Source organism: Ixodes scapularis, unplaced genomic scaffold, assembly GCF_016920785.2.
Source record: "Ixodes scapularis isolate PalLabHiFi unplaced genomic scaffold, ASM1692078v2 PGA_scaffold2__306_contigs__length_199485367, whole genome shotgun sequence".
Lineage (NCBI taxonomy): Eukaryota > Metazoa > Arthropoda > Arachnida > Ixodida > Ixodidae > Ixodes > Ixodes scapularis.
The window spans coordinates 111,594,083-111,612,295 of NW_024609857.1; the positions used below are offsets into that span (position 1 = coordinate 111,594,083).

General features: G+C 46.6%; 1 protein-coding gene across 1 annotated transcript in view; it reads left to right on the forward strand.

Moving 5' to 3' along the window:
* The window catches only part of LOC8038712 (carcinine transporter), a 242,551-nt gene that overhangs the window by 18,663 nt on the left and 205,675 nt on the right, over positions 1 to 18,213 (forward strand). The gene's annotated exons all lie outside the window — the stretch shown is intronic.

Here is an 18,213-nt window from a genome sequence, read left to right on the forward strand (position 1 = left end):
CTCGGTTGTGACTTCCAGATGATTGATAGATTGCCAGCAAAACAATATTAGTACATACACGCACTTTGCCCTACTCGGCGAACTAAAACAACAATTAAAGCACTTTGAAAAAAAAAAAAAAATTACAGCGAAAGATTGTTACCCATTGAATGCGATCATTCGAATTAACGTAAACCGCGTTTTTCTTGGATGACCGTGCTGCGATTGCCGCAGGCCATGCGAAAAGCGTCCCTTTCGCATGTTGTCTGTCAAAGAGGTCTTGACACCATCATCGGCATCTGTGGGCCAGCTTGGAGGCAAGCAAGGGTCATCTGACACTGCCGATGGTGCCACTTTTAGGTTCCCTATTTGCTCTTGTACACTGCTGCGCTCAGAGAGCAGCAGCGGGCAGATCTACTGCAAAATTTTGACTGGCAATCACGTCGCTTCAAACGAAAGCTTTACTCATGTGATTCCTAAAAGGATAGTCCGTTCAAATTTTGTTTCCGAGAAAACAATTGAATGCCATTGAAATATCTTCCAAACGTATCGTCCGTGCAATATCAAATTTTTGTTTTCCCTTCTGCATGAGAAGTTGAATTTTAAACTTCTCCAATCGCGTCCAAGCGCAAACGGTGCTTTCGCTGGCAACATTGACGCTCTGACGTCACATAACAGAAAGCGAGCATTTCCGTCTCGTCTTTCGCCTGCGAGTGAATGCCGCAGCCTGCTTCATTTTTGTTGTGCTCGACTTGTTTCGTGTATGGATGAGATTTTTGTTGCGGTGTTGGGTTCCACAACCACCGAACAATATCTGCGATCCGCGAGACGTGCAGCGACGAACAAAATAGATCGTCGCCATGCGTAGAAAGCCTTAAGTTCCCGTCAACATCTAGATCCGGCTTATGTAGCAATCATTTTACAAGAAAGAGCTACGTTCTGAGTTCTAAGCGGAGAGGAGGCTTAAAACCTGAGGTGTGATGCTGTGCCAAAGATATTCAACTACGTTCACCCACTCCTCACCCAACTCAGATCAATCGGTTTGATTATGCAGTGAAACTGAAACCAATAGCTAAGCCATCTTCAAACGATGCCAGAAGTTATATTTAGCACACATGCAACCCGATTCTGTTTGGGAGCTTCTGAAAATGGAGCGTGGCTACGATTCATCTAGCTCGTCAAAGAGAACTGACGATCTAGATATGTTACATGCATTTTGAATGATTCGCCGTCTGCCCTCGACACGCGGACATCGCCTCTGAGGGAACGACCCGCAGACGCATCACCGATCCAGTGTATCCGCCGATATGGGGACCCAGATGCCGCTGCAGAGGCAAAATCTGCTTTCTTCTCTTTGCAAGCGCTCTTTGGCCGATCGGTGGCCGTCGCAGTTGTGTAAGCGCGAAACGGCAGAAGCTTGCTCGAAGCTAACGGCTGCTTGCGAGTAATACCCTGCTAAAAGGCGCGACTTTTGGCACATAGCTGCATTACAATAAACGTACTTCAGTAGGGTACAGTCTACGAGATCTATATAATTCGAAACAAAATGCACGACATCCATTGACCAACGCTTGACATCCCGACCATTTGACGATTATATGCGTTATGTTACATCACGCAACAGCTACGGGTGTCAACCATTGACACTAGCGAAATCCGGGGTGCACTTTCGGGCACACGCTCATGAAAGGTTTAGTTAGTATTAGGACATCATACCGGGTGTTTGTGAGAAATCCGAACCCAGGTTTTCGCACCGCAAAATTAAACTAGACATTGCGGGGAGCTCCAACTCCGTCAAAGCGTAGCCCCCGCCGTCCGAGCAAGATGCCAAAATGTCAACACTTACCGTTACCAGAATAAAAAATTAGAGGTAAAAAACTGTTTTCGCCTATGAGAGGACGCCGCCCGTGAGAAGCGGCAGACGAAATGCCTCTGCTTGCGACCGCATCTCGGAGATGGCGTCACTTGTTCTCAAAGCCTCCCGCGCTCGGGACGCCTTTTTTGGAGGTCGATACGGGGCAGTGTCGTTCGTGAAGTCACTGCCAAAAACGTAAAAACAAGCAAAAAAAAAAATTTTTTTTAGAAAGTTTGTTGCAGGTGGTTGTGTCCAGTATTGGGGCGGAAGAGGCGGCGGTTGCGGCGGTTGCGGCGCCTCTTCCGCAACCGCTATGCGCTAAAGAACAGAGACCAGATTCACGATACGATCTTACGCCGAAAATGTACGTACGACAACAGAGGCCAGATTCACAAAGAGCTTCTTAGGCTACGACAACTTAGCTAAGAAGTTCGTAAGTTGCGCACATCGTAAGAGAAGGCGAAATCGGTATTCACGAACGCCTTCTTAAGTGAGAGGAGGAAAGTGAAATTTTCTTGCGATCGAATGACGACTTCCGGTGTCTCGCCAGTTCCCGAGTATTGCGAGAGCGAGCTGTTGCTATGGCGACAGCGTGTCGGGCAGCTCTAACAGCCAATCGGAGAGCTCCATCACAGCGTGTTGTTTGAAGAACCAGCGCGACCACGACGTGCTCGCTCCACGACCTCCTCTCGCTCCGTGCTGCACATGTCGGCACAACCTACCCCAAAACGCGTTCGAATGCCCAATTTTACCGATGCTGAAATCGAGGCATTGGTCGACGGCTACGAGGCCAACAAGGTAGCTGTCGACGCAAAAGGTGACAGTCCGCACGGCGCCCGGGCGAAGCAGCGGGCGTGGGACCGAATCACCGCTTCGCTTTTCGCCGTGTCCGGGATCCGGAGGGATGTGGCCGAAATCAAAAAGAAGTGGTCCGACCACAAGAGTGCCAACAAGATTCGCGGTAAGAATCGGCATATTTTTTGTACAGCTAGAATCTATGTTTATCACCATGCCGCTTTGCGCAGGGGCCGCTGTACGGCGAAGTCAAAATGCCACGGGGGGTGGCCCGGGGGAACCGCCGCTTACCGGCGCCGAAGAGCGCGTGATCAGCCTCCCCCATGAGGATGCAGTACTCGGAATCGACGGCGGGTTCGACATCGGGGTGCAGCAGTTGGGTGAGTCCTAAATTCTTGACAAACGCCATGAGGGCGAGCTCAAACAGAGTTTCAACCCAGGGCCATTGTCAATCACTTGTTTAAGAAAAGCTGTTAAGTGATACGTTCGCTTTGTGTGATCTAACTATCCATGCAGATGTTTCTGCGTCCCCCCGCACTTCGCATGTGATCTCCCCCACAGTGATCTCCCCAGCAGGTGAGTTCTAATGTCGAGTTTTCACGACTTTGCGAAATGATTGCAATGCATTTTCAGTTTTCGTTATAGATGCCGATGCTGGGCCGAGTAGTGCCCCAGATATGGGTGACATGACCCTAGCAAGGTAAAGGGATCAATGAATAAAAAAGTATGATCTATATGTGCACTGACACCTTCTGTTACTTCTTTTCTAGCGAAACTGTGGAAATGCAGCAGTCTGATCAGAGTGAGTTACTATGAACCACACTATGGTTAAATATTGGTGTATAAAAATGTTTACATTGTGCACGAGAACATTCATTGTTTCACACAGGAATGCTCAATTCGGTTTACTATAGCTAGGGTTCCATGTTTTGGGCGTATACACCAATAAGCCCAAAAAATTAACCCCCGAGCTTTTTTTTTTTTTTTTTCAGAAATAAATTGGAAAAACAATATAAAAAATGTCTTAAAATGAAACTCTCTTGGACCAGCCAATGTTGCTCTGGCATCATCTGATAAAGCTTTCTGCGTACTCATGTCCAGGGCCAGGCAATCTGACAGGTGATCGACTGGTCTTGTGAAAATGTTGTATGCAGTGCCTAGCAAGCTCAACGGTGAATGTAATTCAGTAATGACGAAAGATTGTCGAAAAGCTTATTTTGTCTTGTTAAGCTGGAGGCTTGATTGTTCATCCTTGCATGTAACAGCACACAAGACAATCACATTTAAAAAAAACAGTAACACAAGAGAGCACACTTGCACAGTGTTGGCTAGCAGCTCAGCGGTATGTTTCTTCTTCCTCTTTCGCGCCGTTAAATGGAACAATTCAAAACCCTTTGCTAGCGTCTCTTAGTCGCAAGATAGTCCCCGATGAAGCTAAATAAGAAACGCTCGCACGTTTGTCATCTAACCTGGCTATCCTCTCAGCCTCAATAATCTCCCATGTTAGCTGGTTCCCACTTTTGCTTATTACGGTGCTGTTAGTTAGGTCTGCACAACAACAGAAAGCCTGATAATAAATGTCTAGGTTTCTGGAAATTTCTTTATTAATGTCGTATTTGACTTCTCGTAGTCTGTGGAGGGCAAGCAAATATCCGTGTTTATCCAACACCACCCGTGCAGTACGTCATTACTAGCAAGTCTCCAACCCACCACAAGCAGCATACATGGCAAAGCTCAACAAGAGTATGTGGCATTGTGGTGACCCTGCACGCCAGCATTGCACTCACTGAGGGACGACACGTGCACATCATGGATGCAAACGCAAGCTAGATGGCTCTGACTGGATCAACTAGTTATGCCGTTTCAGGAGGTAATGCACATACATGCCTTGTGTTTCAGGTGGTATTGGCTTGTCGTACGATAGGGTCTAAGGCTTTACAGGGTATTCCCATAGTATGTGAGACTACAATTCTTTTATTGATTGCAAAGGCACTCAGAGACACCGAGGGAGACAAATTGCAGCAGCAAGGGCAATGGCTGCTCGGGCAGCAGCTGCCCAAATCGCCAATCCCCCGAACGCGGAGAATGGCACTGGGACTCCCCCAAGAGGTCGGCAAAGTAAGTATGCTTAGAACAGCCCAGTATAACATGTAACAAGATAGATATGATTGCAAAGGACAAAGTTAGATGATTATTTCTATTTCGTTGTCAAGACTTGGCTTGCATGTTTGGGCAATATGGTGCTCCAATTCCCAGTTTCTGTGGTTCACCAGCTATGGCAGCATACATTAATACTGTGACCTGCTGCTTTACTCTCACATGCAGCATAATATGCAAAGTTGTTTGTTGAGAATAGAAACCGATGTAACGCATAATAAACCCATTCATTCCACCAGGGGAACTATATCAGTGTATATTTTGTTTTCAATACCTCATGTAGATCCTCCACCACAGAGGAAAAATAATTTAAATAATCTTTAATATGCCTTATGTTCCACCTCTTTCGTAAAGCTCGCATAAAATGTACAAAGACATGAATCTGAATACTTTGGGAATGTGTACAGGTGCCATCAGAGCTCACCTATACATGTTACAAAATTTCCACTCATATTGAAAAAGTGCCAAATCAATATTTCATTACAGACAGCAGCGAAGACACCGGCCGGGAAATTCTCGAATCCCAGCGAGCGATCCTCGCACGGCTCGACGAGATAACTCTTGCACAGCAGGGACAACTATTGGCACTGCAACAGCTTGTCGCACTTAAATCGTACTAGTACGGCGTAAACTTTGTGGATAATAACATTGTTGTTTAATGAAGAAGGCATTATTAGAGAAGCGAGAGTGAAGGCCGGCTCACACTGCATCATTTCTCACACTACAATACGATACAAACGCTCACGACCACCTATAACCATAGGAATTAGCAATGCAACGAGCATTTCATTGCTGGTTGCCGTGGTTATGAGAAGTAGTAAGTTTTTATATCGTAATATAGCGTAAGAAATGACATTGTGAACTAATCTTGAACTGCAATAATTGTTTTTGTAAAGTGAAATACTCGTTTTTCAAAGTGCACGACATGTTTTCTAAAGCGCAATACTCCGCCGTTTTCTTCATAGTCCCCGATTTGCCTAAAAACTTGCTAAAAACACCAAAAAACATCGCTGAACTAGTAACCCAAATATTTGGACAAAATAACTTTTTTTCGCGAAGTTACAGAATTTACAGTTTTGGTCCTCATCGTGTTTTCCAAAGTGAAAAACTCTACTGGCAACATTGAAAAAGTGACGTCATGAGTGTGCAGGGGTTCACTCTTTGGGCTGTAGACTTTGTTTTCAACTGATTACAAGCAGTTTTATGGTGTCAAATGAATGCTTTGGAAAGTCGCTCCAGCTCCCGCGCAGCAGCACGATACAAATGCTCGGCATAGTTCATTTTTAGACTGCCCGCTCGAACCGCCAGCCGGCCCATTCGTGACGTCACGGCAATGAAAAGCGCGGGTATATTCGAATCTTCGTTTTGGCGTCATTTTCATTTGCCGATTTCACAATAACTATTCTGAATTTCGCGATACAAAATAACATATTAGAAAGAGTAAAGGACGGCGATTTCAAAAATATAGTTAGTTGGGGTTGCTCAAAAAGTCGCCGGGGTTCCCCTTTAAAAGTATATACACAGTACGTTGGCTAGTACATACATTTTTTACATTAAAATAAAGGTTTGACAATGTTCCACGTACCAAAAATTCGAAATTGTCTTTTTTTTTATGTTTATACAGTATAATGTTAGTCCGCCATCGAGAGGGGCGACTTGTCTCTTAGCTGTAGATGAGCAACTTGGCCAGGGCAGTGGCACTGCTAACCTGGGGTTTTACCGTGCATCATGCAGTAGTGATACACAACGTTTTCTTGATGACACAGAACATTAAAACTTCAACAACAGTTGCAACTATACCTCTTATTGGGCTTAAAGAGTGTCATTGTTCAAATAGAAAAAGCTAGTTAAAAAATTCCCTTAAAAAACCCACTTTTGTCCAGCTCGTGAAATTTGCTAATAGCTCACGGCTCTAGCTCATGTAAAAGCATTGCGGACAAAGGCACTCCTAGCAGCTGTGCCCGCTACCATGGGTCGTGCTCTTCTTGTTCTTGTGGCTCTGGGACAGTTGTTGTTGTTCTCCTCGTCCTCGTCTTCCTCTTCGTCTTCCTCCTCCTCCTCTTCGTCCTCCGACAGGTCAACTGCAAAGAAAAGGAGAGTAATTGGCAAGTTTCCTCAATAATATCGCTTCTTGATGCGAGAAATGCTCACTGTAGTCGGTGACAGGTTAACAGTAAAGTAGAAGCTCCTCCCACCTCCCTCCCCTACGGTGGATCGAAAGCTGGAGAGGAGGCGACCTGCTCTCCAGAGTTTGCTCTGATAAAGTGGCAAGAGGGGGGAGGAGCTTCCACTTCACTCTTAACCTTTCACCGACTATTAGTATAATGAATGTTTATGCCTAGTTACTGAAAATAGGCATGCAATAGAAATGCATTGACATTTTTTTCATCATTTAATTGCATCAGTGTACAAGTGACATCAAGTGTGGCAATGCGTGCAATGCATTGCCATGCAATGCATTGCGCAGCCCTTGGAAGCAAATAGTACCACAGCACTGTCAGAGCTCTCGAGGTGCCATCTTGCTTCTCCAGAGCTCGCTCATGGCACGCATCTCACAAGTTAGAGGCGTATAGTTTTTGTATAAGTATAGTATTTTTTTAGACAGTGTAATGTTGGTCTGCTTCTGCGTGGCAACGCTGGTCTAAAGTAGATGAGAAATGTGGCCAGTGCAGTGTCATGACTGCTAGACTCCGTTTCACTATGACATTAGCAAATCATACAAGGGACGGCTCCTGTGATCCAACAAGAGCGTCGGTGCAAGGCATGCGACACCACACTGGCATTTGTGTGATTGCAACTAGAAAGGCCTGCTGTTGTATGCGGCAGAATCAATGAACTTGGGAAGAATGTAACTTATGAAAAAGGGGCCAACAGAAATCTCTCAATTGTGTAACCCTGCAATTATGTTACCTAGCAGTTCATTAAGGGAGACATGGTGCCACATGTAATCAATACAAACAGACTTTCCATGCCCCCAAAAAAATCACAATTTAAAATGTAAATTTATTTAGTTATCACACTACCACAATATCCTCAGATAACCCACCTATAACATAGCGCATTAACTGAAACTAGGGGGTGAGCTAACTTTCAGCATTCAAAAGTCAGTTTAACTTCACCAATAATAAATTAAAAATCATGCTACAAATCAGGATGGGCTATCTTTTGGGGATGGGTAATCTCTCAGGATATTACGGTGTTGTTTACATGTAGGGAGCCCCAAAACATTGAGGACTGTGAATGTGAGGTGAGGAGATGTGTTCAAGTATCGTGGAAAAACGTATCAAAGTGTGACTTTGCAATAATGTTACCTAGCGGTTCATCAGGGGGACATGGTGCCGCCTGCAATAGTTGTGCAGGACAACACAGGCCACGATGATGCGGCAGCAGATTTTCGGCTGATACTGCAGTACCCCACCAGACTTGTCCAGGCACCTGAATAGACACACCAATCGCTGGTTTTCCTTCAAACCACTCTGATCGCTAAGAACAACCAGACTTGTTTAGCACCTGAATCTCGTCTTCAGGGTTCCGAATGTCCGCTCAATGACCTTTCGGGTCTTTGTGAGGGCCTCGTTGTAATCCTCCTCAGGCTGGTCCTTCGGCGTCCTGATGGGCGTCATCAGCCATGGCTGGACGGAATAACCAGCATCTCCTGCGTTGCACGAAAAGAGGCTTCAACAGTCTCTTTCATGCCGGCATATTTACTTTTTATGGTTTTTAAAATGTACCCCCAAGTGCTCCAAGGCATTGCACTCCAGGCTTGTCAAGAGACAACACAAGTGCCAATACAAGATACTTTTGGGTGTTCATTAAAATTTTGTTTTGGTCGAAACCAAAGAGTGCCTTTCATAAAAGTGCCTCAAAGGCAACCATGTGAAATGATTGGATGCCTTTTTAATCAGTCTGTTGACTGTAGCTTGCATTACACTATGCTTGTTTGCGTGACAATGCTTTACAGCACACATAAAAAAACTTACCCAGCAGCCAACCATCAGGACCAGTGCCTGCGGCAAACTGATCGTAGAGGTCGCAGTTCCTTCACATGTAGTTATCGTGGGTGCTCCCTGGCCACTTGACGGTCAAGTCTGTGATAATGCTCTCTGGGTTGCGGGTGGCCTGCACGTTTATGGAGGTGTACCCTTTTTGATTTAAGTAGGCAGGCTTGTCCTCCTTGGACACCTTGATAGCAATCGGGGTGCCATCAATGCACCCTAACACCCTCGGGAAGCCTGCAATTTCAAGGAACGCTGCAGAATGAACGAAAAGTAATGTTAGGACAGGCACTGAAACACAACAGGGCTGTTATCCTACTACACTTTTTATCATAACTCGGAAATTGTCTAACGCCACGACCCTAGTTGAGTAATTGGATTATCGAAAGAAGGAGGCGTGTGACAATGTATTGCCGGTGTGTGCAACTCCTGCAGAGAGCTTTCATCTGCTACGCTGCTGCTCTCTTTGGGCCAAGGAGGCTCCAACATTTACTCTTTGCCATCTGTGGAAATGTAGCAAGCATAGTTGCCTGACAAGCATGCAAAAACTATTACTGCATTAACAGTACTCATGATATGCCTTCAAGTAATGATGGAAAAGAAGAAGGAAAAAAATAGCTCTACGTGGGCTTGTAAAATTTGATCAGTACTAGCGTAAAAAGGTATTCGGATCCCAACCGAACGACGGAACATTTTATAAAGGCTTGTCTTGCGACTCAGGAAGCTGCCACAGTTGGCTTACCCCGTAAAGTAACGCAACAAGTTGTTCTCACCGACTCAGTGTCGTCAAAAGAGAAAACTAAATCATAATCATGCAACACTCATTACAAGTGGGAAACTCTACGATGCTTTCGCTGTCTGCTGCGGCATACCTGCTCCGAACACGTCAACTACTCTTTTTATTTACCCAAGAGTGTCAAAGCACGTTTAACATGCACCCCAAACCTGAAGTATGCTTCCAGCTTGAAAGCAGACCGCGGCTAACCGCGGTCGGCGGCGTACGACTCATCACGCCGCCGACACACTGACAACGATTATTTAGTGCATTCCTAGAAGAGGTAGTAAAAAAAACGCGAAATTGACAAATGTTTTCGCTAAATGGGCATGAACCGTACTACTCACCCAACGAGGTGAGCGACGCCGCTCTCCGCGTCGTGGGGAAGCGGATTCCTTCCGGGGCCATGAGGACGATGGCCTGGCTCACGCTGTTCACAACTCGTGATGCACTGGCTTGGCTCAAATGGACCACATCGCCCACGACCGACTGGAAGCTGCCGCTGGCATAGAAGCGGAGGGCCAGCAGGACGTGAGCGTCGACCGGTAGTGCGCAGCTGCGCATCGTCGGCCGGCGAAGGCTTGGGGCGAGCGCATCGCACAATCCAAGTATCGCCTCTTTGGGCATGCGGTAGTAGCGCTCCAAGATATGCTCCGGTACATTTTTAATTGTTATGCGGCTCCGGAACAACCTCTCCCGCCTTAGACTTCTCTGCTCGTCGCGCCGAAGCAGCCAGGCGACGTAGGCAGCCATGTTTGATGTTCGATCTTAAGAAGTGCGTAAGACACCTCGGAGGCTGTCGTAGGATTTTGGCGTAAGTTACGCAAAAGCTACGACGATTTCGTTTCGTGAATACCGATTTCTTCTCAGGATTTGTCTTACGCACTTTTTTGGCGTAAGTTCGCTTCGTGAATCCGGCCCCAGTTCCGAAGCTGACTTTCTACGATCAAATCAACATGACTACTTGGTCGCGACGACCAACGGACATTTATTTTTTTACGTGCTCCTCTCGCGGGTCCCGATTTCAAGCAGCAAGAAAAAAGAAGGAAGTTATCGAAACCGGTAACGACGAAAACGAACGCTGGATCCGCAAACACCCGAGAAAATCGCCAACAGCAACGATGACACCGACCGAGCGAGCTCGGCAGAATTTAGGCCTAGCAGGCACTCCGACTCGGCGCAGCGTCGCACCGACCAGCGCCTGCGCTGCTCCGACGGTCCTTGCCCAAGACCGTCTGCCCACGACCGGCTGGCTTGCTGAATGAAATACGCGCCCACGTTACCCTTGTGGACCCTTCCCGTATTATAGTTTGATCGATGACCTCAATTTTAGATAAAGAGGTCAATCTCTTCCCCTTGTCATCTCCTTGTTTTCGGAGGCAGCGGTGACGAACGCTGTCGTCAAAAAGGGACTCTCATCGATTCTATCTCCTTGTTTTGTGTGATATGAAGCTCAAATAAACGCCGTATGGGTTACCTTCGCAACACGGTATGTGCTTTTTGTTATTAGTATGCCATATTTATTCTGACGACTTTACCTCATTGTCGAGTAATAACAGTTCGTGGGAGCTACGCAATGCCGGGCCAACTCTCTTTGCCGAGTGTCACGTCAGTTTAGAGGGGTAATCGTAAAAGATCGGTCCCGAAGCACTTCGATCAAACGCGCACGTCCGCTCCGAGTGTGCACAGGTATTTACGTGGCTCTTCTTGACACTCTCGTTGCTCGCGTAGTTGAAGCGTATCTTTTTAACGTCGGCTTGCTCCTCCATCTCCGAGGCCGCGAAAAATTCCGTGGCGATTTGTTTCAGAGATTGCGAAATTACTTCCAAAAAGTAATTAAATTACATTACTAATTACTTTTGTGAAAATGGCAAAAATGAAAATAAATTCATTACAAATTACCGCAGAATCAAGGTAATGACATTACAATACAATTACTTTCTAAAAGTAATGAAATTACTTTGACATTACTTTTGAATACCTTGAGGCAGTAATTCGCGCTCATTTTATTTACCGTATACACCCACACAATGTTTACAAAACAAGCCCTCGTCTGCCCACACAGCGCGCGTGCAGGAACCAGATCCGGGAGAAACAAGGCGCTGCGCATGCGCAGTGCTGACAGCAGCGCTACCGCAGTGATGTCACGTCAAAGAGCTGAGTTAGTCTATATGTACTAAAACTCATATCTTCCTGTTTACACCGCAACAACCTTATGTGTCTCAAAGTGAACCATTCTGAACAGTGGTTTTGCTAGCACACACGACCTAAGTGTTAAACATGATGAATACCTTCGTTAGATGTGACTCAGAAAGACAGTGGACTCACCGGTTTCGCTGTTCAATCAACGGTGGTAGTTCTTACTAAAAGGGTGATATGTTTTCGTCTTCCTAATGTAAAGGTTGTAGTCCGTGTCAGTCTGTTAAGTCGGGCAATGGCAGCTCGTTTTGACAAGGAGTCGTCACGTGAAACGTTTCCCTTCCGCTTCGGAGGCAATCTAATCCAGAGAATGCCTCCGAGGCAGAAGGGAAACGTTTCACGTGACGATACTCGGCGATAACTTTTCTTGGCAATGCAATGGAGAGGAGAAGAGCTCACGCACAGCTTTATTCAGCGCTCAAAATGGGAGAGGGAACGCGTGCCTGTACTCTCCACTGCACTGCCAAGAACAGTTGCCACCGAGTATAGTTGAGCTAGTCTCGGTCATTTCGTTCAAGGAGCATTTTTCCGACACACCCGAACCGTCCACGTTTTTGCGCATTGTCACACAAAGGAACCGGGTAATTGCTAAGCAGAAGCGTCGCCAGTTGAGGAATGGCGCGAGCTTCCTAAATTGTGTACATTCCCAACAAACGGGGTGCAATATCTGCTTGTAGGCTTATTCCCGAAGAAACTTCGCAAGGGAAGGCAGCGAGGCATACCGCGAGTGGCACCTGCTTTGTTCAAGGAGGCACGAAACGTTCTGGGGCTTTGACATGGAATTTGGAGTAAACTATTTATTCCGGTCGTTCGTTGTTCACAATGGTCGAAGCTTACTGTTTGACTTTGCTTGACGAAAGTACAAGCCTGGGGATCTGTTTGTCCTGTCCTCTAAGGTTTTTAAATTATGTTTAACTCATTGGTGATGTGCCCGTCGCCTCGTAGCCTATGAGCCGTTCATCCCTAAGCTGACGCGCTGTCAGCTTAGGGATGAACGGTGGAAGCTACGTGTTTGTTGGAGCAGTCACACGTCTATCGGTAGCCACGCAACCACACCCTCGTTCTACCCACGCGCAGAGACAGGGACAGGTCACGTGATTAAAAAAAGGGGTTTGTTTGGTTTTGGTTAATTTGCAGCTCCCACAGCACTGTCAGCTTAGGGATGAGCGAAGTATTTCATCGTCGTGATGACGCTATGCCGTGAATCTTTCGTGCCTGGAGTTCGTAAGCCGTTGCCTTCCAGCGATGTCTACACGAGCTTTCTTCCTTCACCTTTCCGGCCCTCCTTTGTGCGTCTGTTCAGCTCTTCGTACAAGGCTTTGCGCTCAGGTGGCCGTCGATTATTTCCTCTGACGCTTTTTCACAAAATTTTACAATGCAAAATAATTTCTCTCTTCTTTCTTAAAGCTTGCAAACGAATTTTCTAATTTAGGACAAAAGTAATTTTAATTTCTCGAAATTACTGCCTGAAAGTAATTCATTATATTACTAAATTACTAGCCTAGAGAAGTAATTTATTACATTACTCATTACTCCAAAACGTAATTTAATTACTGTAATTCCATTACAGTAATGTCATTACTGCCATCTCTGAATTTGTTTCCATCTACACCGGGCCGTCTTTTACCAACTATGACAGTTCTGTTGACTTCGGAGGAACGAGCTGGGAGGCATACTTCGGAGGAGTACGCGAAGTGAAGAGGTGAAGACAAATAGCTCTATTGGCTCTATTTTGACAACACCGGACATGACGTCACAGACGTCAAACTATACTACTCTGTCCCCTTGCTCTGCCCCGTATTGACCTCCGAAAAAGGCGTCTCCCCGCGCTGTCCGGTTTGTCTAATTCGAATGACTGGCGGCAAAGTTATAACACCTGACAAAAGTATCGCATCCTTGCCCCCAACTTTGTCGGTTAGTAATAGAAGAAAACAAAAGTAAATAAAATATCTGAAATTTTAGTCACTCTGGCTTTTTTTTTTATGAAAACGTGTGCCGATAATTACCAAAGCAGACGTCGTCTACTTAAGGTCTTCAAGAACGCCGGCAGTCATCTACACGCACCTGCATTGATTGTTCATTTTCAGTTTTATTTTATTACCAACTTGTATTCCTCATGCGGCAGTTAACACACAAGCAACAAAGTCAGGCAGTTCTTTGGTACACCGAACTGATGAGCTTCAAAAAGGTCAAGCACAAGTTTTTTTGGGTGTACGGCGTACGGCCACCTTCGAAGTCGGTGGTCTGGATGTGGGCCCGGCGCTTTGCAGAAGAATGCAGCGTCAAGAACAAAACTCACGTCTTCCACGTTCCTCCTCAAAAGGAAGAACTCCGCTCCGCCAACGTCGGGGCCCTCGAAGCAGATCCCCACTTGTCTCTGCGAAGAGCCACGCATTTGTTCGGAGTATCCACGCACACCGTGCGCAGAGCTCTCGGTGAGATGCGCCCGTACAAGGTTGGCCTGATTCCTGAACCATGAGTTGTTGCCCGAAGACTACGAGACTTTTGCCCAGACAAGCTCCTAAGGACCGCACAAGATCCATCATATCTGCAGTTTCAGTTGTTTGGTGATGAGGCGACATTTCACCTGGACAGGCAGGTGAACACACAGAACTGCCGCTATTGGAGTTCGATAAATCCGCACTGGACGCTCGAGAAAGCTTTGTAGTCTGTGAAGTTAGCAGTCTGGTGCGGAATCTGGAGAGAGGGCGTCGTTGGCCCTTTTTTCTTCAACGACAACGTAACTGGAAGAACCTACCTGAAAATGATGCAGGATGAGTTCCTTCCCGAGTTTGAAGCACTGCACATGCAGCGGAACGTATGCCTTTTTATGCAGGATGGTGCGCCACCCCACTGGTCGGCGAGTGTAAGGCACTGGCTGGACAACATTTTCCCAGGACGGTGAATGGGCCGGGGATCGCCGAACATGCCGTGACCGCCCCGATCGCCAGACCTCACGATATCCGACTTTTTGTTTGGAGGTTAATGAAGCCCCAGGTGTACAAGGGCCGCATCCCCACACTAGGCGTCTTAAAGCACTGCATCGAGGCAGCGTTCGCTCTCATCACGGACGAGATGCTAACTGCTGCTTTCGGAGAGTACGTGACCTTGCTTGGCCTCTGCACTTGGCGCCTAGGAAGCCACGTCGAAGCCCTGGCTCCAACCGAATTACAGCCGCAGTTCCTTGCCTAGAACTGAGCTGACAGCAGTATACGGAACGAACTCGCACCTTCCCGTCAAATGTACACCTTGTTTATTGCAATACCCTGGCAAAGGCCCTGTCTATGGCTGCCAAATGCTGCCGTCACGGCGCCTGACCGGCCACTCTTGATGCTCCTGCTCTCCCGTGTCTCTGAATGCCCATGCAAATGATATTCTTCGTATGTGCCTTCTTCTATCCTCAGATATCTCTTTCTTCGTTAGCTTCATCTTATACAGACCGGTGTCGCACACAATGTTACACCTGTAAATCACTGAAAGGCTCACGTCACAACTACCAAAATGCAGAGCCAGCTGGTGAAGCAAAAATACATCTTTGTCCACAATAAACAAAAGCATTGTACAAATAAACAACTTAAGGAGCCAAACGTGAGTATAAAAGGCAGTGCACTAACAACCTGCACTCTTAGAAAAAAGGGTCAGTATAGTCCTCCCTAAAGGGAGGAACGCTCTTGACACATATGTTCCTTCAGAAAGGGAGAAACTTTCGTCCCTTAAGCAGGGGAGGAAAAGTTCCTCCGTCGACTGCATCTCATTATGGCGGCCACGAATCGAGCAAATCGAGCTCGGTAATGCTTAACGAGAACACTAAGTCTATTGCACGAAGCGAGAGGAGCAGGAAATAAAAACGTAACACGAGCTTTCCGCGAACTGTATTTATTTCCGAAGTTTCTTTACCCCTGCAGGTAAAGAAACTTGCGTTTCGAAAGCATGCAGTCACTCAGTCTTCTCATCGTCAGCACTACGATGTTCAACCGAGACAACCGCCACTCAGTTCGCGCACTTTATGTCCTACCTTTGCTATTCCTCGAGCCACAATTCCTTCGTCAACCGTAGCGTCAACCGCACATCACGGAGGAGTGAAAATCATTCGCCCGCAAAACCAAAAGCCGCTCTCAAAAAAAAGCAAATCCGAAGCAACCTCTTGGCTTATCTCAGCACGGTAACACGAAATTATGGCGTAGCCGCGTAGCGTAAAAGGATGTTAAATCGCTTGCCACCAGATGGCAGGGTCAAGCAGAGTAATCGCACGTAGCTAGGCTAGGTGGCGCTAGGTACCGCCCAATTCATGTTTTACAAAAAAATATTTTTATTTTCTTACGCCACAATTGCGTTTCCTTTTCTTCGGAATCTCTAACACATGTAGACACGTTGCGCACACTGCAAACATCAGGTCAACATATATTGAACGCATACACAGGCATCGCACATACAAACATCAATACACCAGCACACTACCCCGAACACTACTAGCGAGCCCTGCGTTTCCGTCTTTTATAGTGGTCGTTTTGAACGTGCGGAATTTTTCGGTGACTCCCTAAGCAAAAAAAAAATATTCCGAACATGTTCATTTTTTTCCAGCAATGTCATACATCTGAGGCTATTTTGAATGGCTCAGGGGATGAATCTCTTATTAAAAAGAAGACGCTCAATCATGCCATAATTATTTGAAAGCCAATAAATCGAGCCGCTCCAATGTGGTTCCAAGCCATGAGTTTGTTTTCCCGCATGGCCCTTCGTAGCCAGTATTTCTATTGTAGTGTTCGTTTTTCTATTTGTGCTGTTCGCGCAATGCTGCAATTGCCGTCTTGAATTAATCTCTGTAGAGCGGATATCCACTCAGCTGGAAGTGATGCTTCACGGGCACAGAAATCGCTTTTCGATCAACTTGAATGCAGTCAAAGCCGCGACTTCCGACAACTGTTAAGTGTACGGAGCTGCGCCGTTGCGAGCTCGAAAACTTCTAGCGCTCATCCCAGCGCGCCACTTAGAGGGCAGTTTCTACAGGAACCGTAATATATTTAAACAGTAAAATAAAGGATAGCGTTTTGTTTTTTTTTTCGATTTTGCCTGTCTTTTTTTTTTTTTTTTATGCTAAACTTCCATTATAAATATACGTACTTTCCGTCATACTTTCGTAGTGTTGTCTTTTCCCCAGAGCGCAATCGCTCTCGGGGACCGACAGTCACATTGGCCACTGTACGATAGGAGCTTACCGTTCAGACCAGCGTTCCAACATGACTATCCACACGTCGATCGACTGCACCTAATCCCTCAAGTGGTTTTAAACTCTTTAATGTAAAGCGGAATGTCATCCTGCGACACCCCGGCCCCTCCGATAACGGCCCGACCAGTGGCATCAATGCCCGACAGTTTACGTCATCTCATCTTGTTGTTACACCACTGATACGCGAACACACGGTCACATCGGCGATAATTCCAGTCTTCTGTTCACAACCCACAACACTGCCATCACGATGTCGCTGACACGAAGAAATACAGAACCACGTTGACGATGTTGCTGACACGCAGAAGAATCACGTTGAACGCCGGTTGGCACTCGGCACGGGACAACGGAACGGAACTCAGCACGGAAGGCACCCAGGCAGCCGGCAGGAAAACCTGCCTTCCTTGGACGCAGTTCCCGCGATTTCCATAACGTCGAAAACGTCGACACAGTTCCTCGTGGTTTCGCTGCTGTAGTTCCGCGTGTGTCCCGCAAATTGGAGACGGCCGTCTTACCCAGTGTATGTAGCACTGCTGGCACTGCTCCGGAACTTCGCTGTTTCTAGCGGCTTCGTTAGCTCATTTGATAAAATTAGTGGTAAAAACGTCAATGCAACCGAAATGTTCTGCACGTTTGGACTAGAAGACGGAATTACAGGCGGCCTTCGCTGCCGCTGAAGCTCAATCAACTCAACATTAATTTATTAAACAACGTGCGCGATGTGCTCGAAAAACGAAACCGAAAGAAGATGGGTCGGGAGGGCGAAAGCTTTCTCCGGTCTGCCTGGAGGAGGAAAACGTCTCGAAGAATAATAAGGACTTTAATTTTCATTTCATCGGTCTGGGTTTGTTTATGTGTGTTTTGGTAAACAAAAAAAAAAAAAAAAAAACATTACAAAAAAAAAAAAAAAAAACACTTTCCTGGGGATCGAACCGTTGACCACTTGGTCAGTAGCGCGATGTTCTACCCCTGCGCCAACTGACCAAGGAGGAACTCGCCCTCCTCCTTTCATCTGAACTGCCGTTCCTCCCTTCTCTGGGCAATTTGTCCGCAACAAGGAGGAACAGTCGCTTTTGCTACCTTTCTCCTCCCTTTTTTCTTAGAGTGTGGTATTATACCCAAACATAGCGGAGCACGTCAGAAATGGTGTCGAGGTGCAGTCGCGTACCTACTTATTTTTGAGAGGGGAGGGGGGGGGGGCAAAACAGACCTCCCCTCCAGGGCCGGTGGG